Here is a 6405-nt window from a genome sequence, read left to right as displayed (position 1 = left end):
TACACTGCAAATTGACCACAACTACAGCCAAAAATAGATTGTATTTGAAAATAATCATTTTGTACGTTGATTACATTGAGACACTTTCACATATTTATCTTTATTCGTGGGAATACTTGGGAACAGCTTTCCTAAATGAAACACATCTAGCTAAATCCCTGGTGATTTTACAGTCTTTTTCGACCAAAAACTGAAATCCTGCGACGCACCAGTTGTGGAACACTGTGATAGAGGTTGTTCATTTGTCCTACTTTGTCTATTGAATGTAAATACCACATACTGTAAGTGTGATGTCAGGTTATAAAGCATCGGGACTGGAACAAATATTTAGGAAATTCTCTGACACAAGAGTATGGGACAGTTTCCCCGACACAGATTAAGCCTAGTCCTAGACTAAAAGGCATACTCCATGGAGAATCTCCATTGAAAGTGCTTTTGAATGCAGGACTAGCCTTAATCTGTGTCTGGAAACATGGATCTATGAGTATAAGGCTGCATTTAGACAGGCAGCCCAATTCTGATCTTTTTTTTCAATAATTGTTATTTTGATCGATCAGATTAGCTTTGAAAAACATCTGATGTGAAAAGATCTGATGTGACTGGCCAAAATACCAATTAGTGGGAAAAATATCAGAGAAACAGGAGCCTCACAGGTCCTCAACTGGCAGCTTCATTAAATGGTACCCGAAAAACACCAGTCTCAACGTCAACAGTGAAGAGGTGACTCCGGGATGCTGACCTTCTAGTTGCAAAGAAAAATACATATATCAGACTGGCCAATAAAAAGAAAAGATTAAGATGGGCAGTCTGAGATATGGCTTTTTCTTTGCAACTCTGCATAGAAGGTCAGCATCCCGGAGTCGCCTCTTCACAGTTGACGTTGAGACTGGTGTTTTGCGGGTACCATTTAATGAAGCTGCCAGTTGAGGACCTGTGAGGCGCCTGTTTCTCAAACTAGACATTCTAATGTATTTGTCCTCTTGCTCAGTTGTTCACCGGGGCCTCCCACTCCTCTTTCTATTCTGGTTAGAGCCAGTTTGCACTGTTCTGTGAAGGGAGTAGTACACAGCGTCGTACGAGATCTTCAATTCCTTGGCAATTTCTCGCATGGAATAGCCTTCATTTCTCAGAACAAGAATAGACTGACGAGTTTCAGAAGAAAGTTCTTTGTTTCCGGCCATTTTGAGTCTGTAATCAAACCCACAATTGCTGATGCTCCAGATACTCAACTAGTCTCAAGAAGGCCAGTTTTATAGCTTCTTTAATCAGCACAACAGTTTTCAGCTGTGCTAACATAATTGCAAAAGGGTTTCCTAATGATCAATTAGCCTTTTAAAATGATAAACTTGGATTAGCAAACACAACGTGCCATTGGAACACAGGACTGATGGTTGCTGATAATGGGCCTCTGTACGCCTATGTAGATATTCCATTAAAAATCAGCCGTTTCCACCTACAATAGCCATTTACAACATTAACAACTTCAACACTGTATTTCTGATCAATTTGATGTTATTTTAATGGACAAAATAATTGCTTTTCTTTTGAAAACAAGGACATTTCTAAGTGATCCCAAACTTTTGAACGGTAGTGTAAGTCTATTGATCCTTTTGTTGGTTACCATGACAGCAGACTCTGGGTAATAATACACCATTTAGTTGCATGCATTACTTTACCAATTCAAATGAATGGCAAATCCTGTTGAGTAAGCATGAACAAGTTTATTAACAAAGGGAACATAACTTGAGTTTCCTTAATTCCCTATTCTATCCATCCATGACAGATTGCTACCACCATAGTTACAGTGGCTTGCAAAAGTATTCACCCCCCTTGGCATTTTTCCTATTTTGTTGCCTTACAACCTGGAATTAAAATGGATTTTTGGGGGGTTTGTATCATTTGATTTACACAACATGCCTACCATTTTGAAGATGCAAAATAGGTTTTATTGTGAAACAAACAAGAAATAAGCCAAAAAAACAGAAAACTTGAGCGTGCATAACTATTCACCCCCCCCCCCCCCCAAAGTAAATACTTTGTAGAGCCACCTTTTGCAGCAGTTACAGCTGCAGGTCTCTTGGGGTATGTCTCTATAAGCTTGGCACATCTAGCCACTGGGATTTTTTCCCAATCTTCAAGGCAAAACTGCTCCAGCTCCTTCAAGTTGGTTAGGTTCCGCTGGTGTACAGCAATCTTTAAGTCATACCACAGATTCTCGAGTGTTGCTTTAGCAGTATGCTTAGGTCATTGTCCTGCTGGAAGGTGAACCTCCGTCCCAGTCTCAAATCTCTGGAAGACTGAAACAGGTTTCCCTCAAGAATTTTCCTGTATTTAGCACCATCCATAATTCCTTCAATTCTGACCAGTTTCCCAGTCCCTGCTGATGAAAAACATCCCCAGCATGATGCTGCCACCACCATGCTTCACTGTGGGGATGGTGTTCTCGGGGTGATGAGAGGTGTTGGGTTTGCGCCAGACAGAGTGTTTTCCTTGATTGCCAAAAAGCTCAATTTTAGTCTCATCTGACCAGAGTACCTTCTTCCATATGTTTGGGGAGTCTCCCACATGCCTTTTGGCGAACACCAAACGTGTTTGCTTATTTTTCTCTTTAAGCAATGGCTTTTTACTTGCCACTCTTCCGTAAAGCCCAGCTCTGTGGAGTGTACGGCTTAAAGTGGTCCTATGGACAGATACTCCAATCTCCGCTCTGGAGCTTTGCAGCTCCTTCAGGGTTATCTTTGGTTTCTTTGTTGCCTCTCTGAGTAATGCCCTGCTTGCCTGGTCCGTGAGTTTTGGTGGGCGGCCCTCTCTTGTCAGGTTTGTTGTAGTGCCATATTCTTTCCATTTTTTGATAATGGATTTAATGGTGCTCCGTGGGATGTTCAAAGTTTCTGATATTTTTGTATAACCCAACCCTGATCTGTACTTCTCCACAATTTTGTCCCTGACCTGTTTGGAGAGCTCCTTGGTCTTCATGGTGCCGCTTGCTTGGTGGTGCCCCTTGCTTAGTGGTGTAGCAGACTCTGGGGCCTTTCAGAACAGGTGTATAATTACTGAGCTCATGTGACACTTAGATTGCACACAGGTGGACTTTGTTTAACTAATTATATGACTTATGAAGGTAATTGGTTGCACCAGATCTTATTTAGGGGCTTCATAGCAAAGGGGGTGAATACATATGCAAGCACCACTTTTCCGTTATTTATTTATTTGAATTTTTTTAAAGAAGTTATTTTTGCATTTCACTTTTTTTGTTTATGTCCATTACATGAAATCCAAATAGAAATCCATTTAAATTACAGGTTGTAATGCAACAAAATAGGAAAAACGGGATGAATACTTTTGCAAGGCACTGTATAAATGGATTTTATGGCTATCTGGATAGGGGAAAGATATTGACATATTGAGCAATCATATTATTAGTTGCACCATAGCTCATGCAAATGTATAACGCCCGCCCTTAAATGGGCTGTTTTAAGTGTAACCAAATCACATGATGGCATTTTAATAGGCTATGTATACGACTTGGCCGGGTGGTCTACCTTCATACAGGCCGGGCTTGTCCCCTAGGGTGACGTAGGAACATTTATGTAAGTGAAATGTGCCTAGTAAGGGCTTTGGGTCCTCTAAGTTTCCTGTGTGCGTACGGCAGTGTGGTTTGGACACCTTGCTGTGTGTGTATGTGTGTGTGTGGTTCGGACACCTAGCTGGTCTCCATCATCCCCCATCCTGTCAGCGTGCTCTCCTGCGGGCCCACTGCCAGTCCCTGTCACAAATGGCACCCTATTCCCTATTTAGTGCCCTACTTTTGACCAGGGTTCATAGGGCTAGCCTATAGAGCTCTGGTCAAAAGTAGTGCACTATATAGTGAATAGGGTGCCATTTGGGACGCAGCCCTGTCCCTACCCTGTGATGAATGTCCATATGCCGGGAGTATTAACTTGGAGGAGTGGAGGAGCTGTGGAGATTTACACCAACAGGGACGACCATCTGGCCCCATACAGATATAGCATAGAGCTCTGCAAGGCAGCACACGAAAGAAGACGAGAGATAAACCACATATTTTGCATTCTGTGGAAATTACTGAATATGCTGTGGTCAACCATTTTATGTGGCTGTGTTGTGTGCTGTACAATACCTTTTCAAAGCTGTAAGTAAGGAATATCATATGCGTCCTATGTTAAAATTATGGATTATATTATCGATCTGATTACATGGCCATTTAATTGTCAATTATTATAATACACATTGCAACAGGGCATCAATACCCACATAAAAGTAACTGATATTTCTATATTATACTGAGCTCTTCACATAACAGAAGGAAGAATTATGATGTTAAAACCATAGAAATAGAACGACAAGAATGTAATTCACACTATTTCTATAGATGAAACCATGCAACCATGAGACAAGAGAAAACAATGATGTGTCTGGATTTAGATGTAGATTCCTCTCAGTCACAATGCAGCCAGGGCTAACAGGAGAGGAAATCATTGTCATCGATTCAGTAAGAGGAGACAAGCAGCTCAATAAGCCTATCAATAATGTAACAGACCAACAGGGTACATGGGTGGGTGGGTGGGTGGGTGGGTGGATGGGTGGGTGGGTGGGTGGGTGAATGGGTGGGTGGATGAATGGGTGGATGGATGGGTGGGTGGGTGGGTGGATGGATGGATGGATGGATGGATGGATGGGTGGGTGGGTGGGTGGGTTGGATGTTGTTAGTGCTCATAAAGAGAAGAGGGCTGCTCTGCTACGTCTGGCACTATGAGAGAGAGGATAGCTTGCAATAATCATCCAGCCTAGCACTGTGATAGAGGATGCATTGTGATAATGTAAGAGACAGGATGCTCCTAAAGAGGGCTCTGCCCTGCTACGCCTGGTACTGGCAGTATGGGAGACGATATCCTGTTGTGATCATAATTCCTCCATGACGATGGTGGTGGGTGCTTGTTATAGGGCTCACTAAAGACAGCCCTGCTATGCCTGGCAGTATGGGAGAGAGGAAGGATATCTTGTGATCCCATCATTCTATTACAGTATGAATCACATCCCATACAGTCATTGGTAGGAATGGTACATTAAGTGATCATATGGGGCCAGATGATGAGAGTGGGGATTGGGCAGGATGTTTGTGAGTCACTGAAACTACTCCTCAAATTACTGTCAGGGATTTTCGTGTAGGAATATGGAAAGCAAATATGATCGTAGCTCTGGTCCAGGGCGTTAGTGCGCATGGAGGAACTACCTGGACCAGAGCTAATATGATCTGTGAGAGGCTATGAGAATTATAGGAATCATGATATGTAAAATAAACATCCACATATCATGAATACCTCATTATAAAACAGTTCCAATATGGTATCAGCTTCCTCCACCGTTTATGGAGACTTCACATAGTAGCTTACCCATGGCACTGCATCTCAAGCCAAGCTCCATGTCCAAAGATCTTCAAGAGCAAAGAGTATGTCTGAAAAATCCATTCCGATCAATCTGAGAGTAAAGGGGGTTCTGTGCAGGGAGGCAGGGCATTGCTATGGGTTCAGAATGTTGAGTGTGGGGGCCGGCCAGTGGTCAAGCAACAGCCAATAATTGAGTGTGTGTGTGTGTGTGTGTGTGTGTGTGTGTGTATGTGTGTGTGTGTGTGTGTGTGTGTGTGTGTGTGTGTGTGTGTGTGTGTGGCTTTCTCAGTGGTTTTTCCGTCACCATGACACTATGAATCTCATGGATCTTATAGTGAAGTAGTGTTATTGTTGCTGGTGTATTAATGATAACGTGTCCTGGTCGAATTAGACAGACCCCATAGATCAAATGTCGTTGATTATGCGGAGTGTAGAAACAGGTCTAAGAAAGAATGTTGGAAAAGAAGGGAAGTGAATTCGTAACATCACCGGCACGCACAGAGAGAGCGAGAGAGAAAGAAAGAAAGAAAGAAAGAAAGAAAGAAAGAAAGAAAGAAAGAAAGAAAGAAAGAAAGAAAGAAAGAAAGAAAGAAAGAAACGTTCAGGCAGGCATCATCCTTTATATTTCCCGGGAGTGTAGTAGTCCATGTGACACTGTGACTGTAGACGTCACTAGGCGAGATCAGCACCTTGGACAACGACAGCGTCTCCTGTCACTACAACAGCCAAACGGAATCTGCCCTCCCCATCCCTAACTACAGGGATCCAGAGAGGGTGCATCCATATCATACAGAAGAAACAGACTAATGACTGTAGAGTAGAAAATATGAAAATTATAGGAGTGTCATACCGTTTTTCATTCTAGTAGGCTAGAATTAATTCCGGAAGTATAGGTGCTGCGTTGGTTCACTATCAAAGTCGACCATTCCGAGGATAAATCAGGCAGCGCGATCGAGCAGTAGGCTATCATCCTCATCGTCACCATCTGAGAGGCTAGCCT

Source organism: Coregonus lavaretus, assembly GCF_964263955.1.
Source record: "Coregonus lavaretus genome assembly, chromosome: 20".
Classification (NCBI taxonomy): Eukaryota; Metazoa; Chordata; class Actinopteri; order Salmoniformes; family Salmonidae; genus Coregonus; species Coregonus lavaretus.
Note: the sequence above shows the minus strand (reverse complement) of the source record.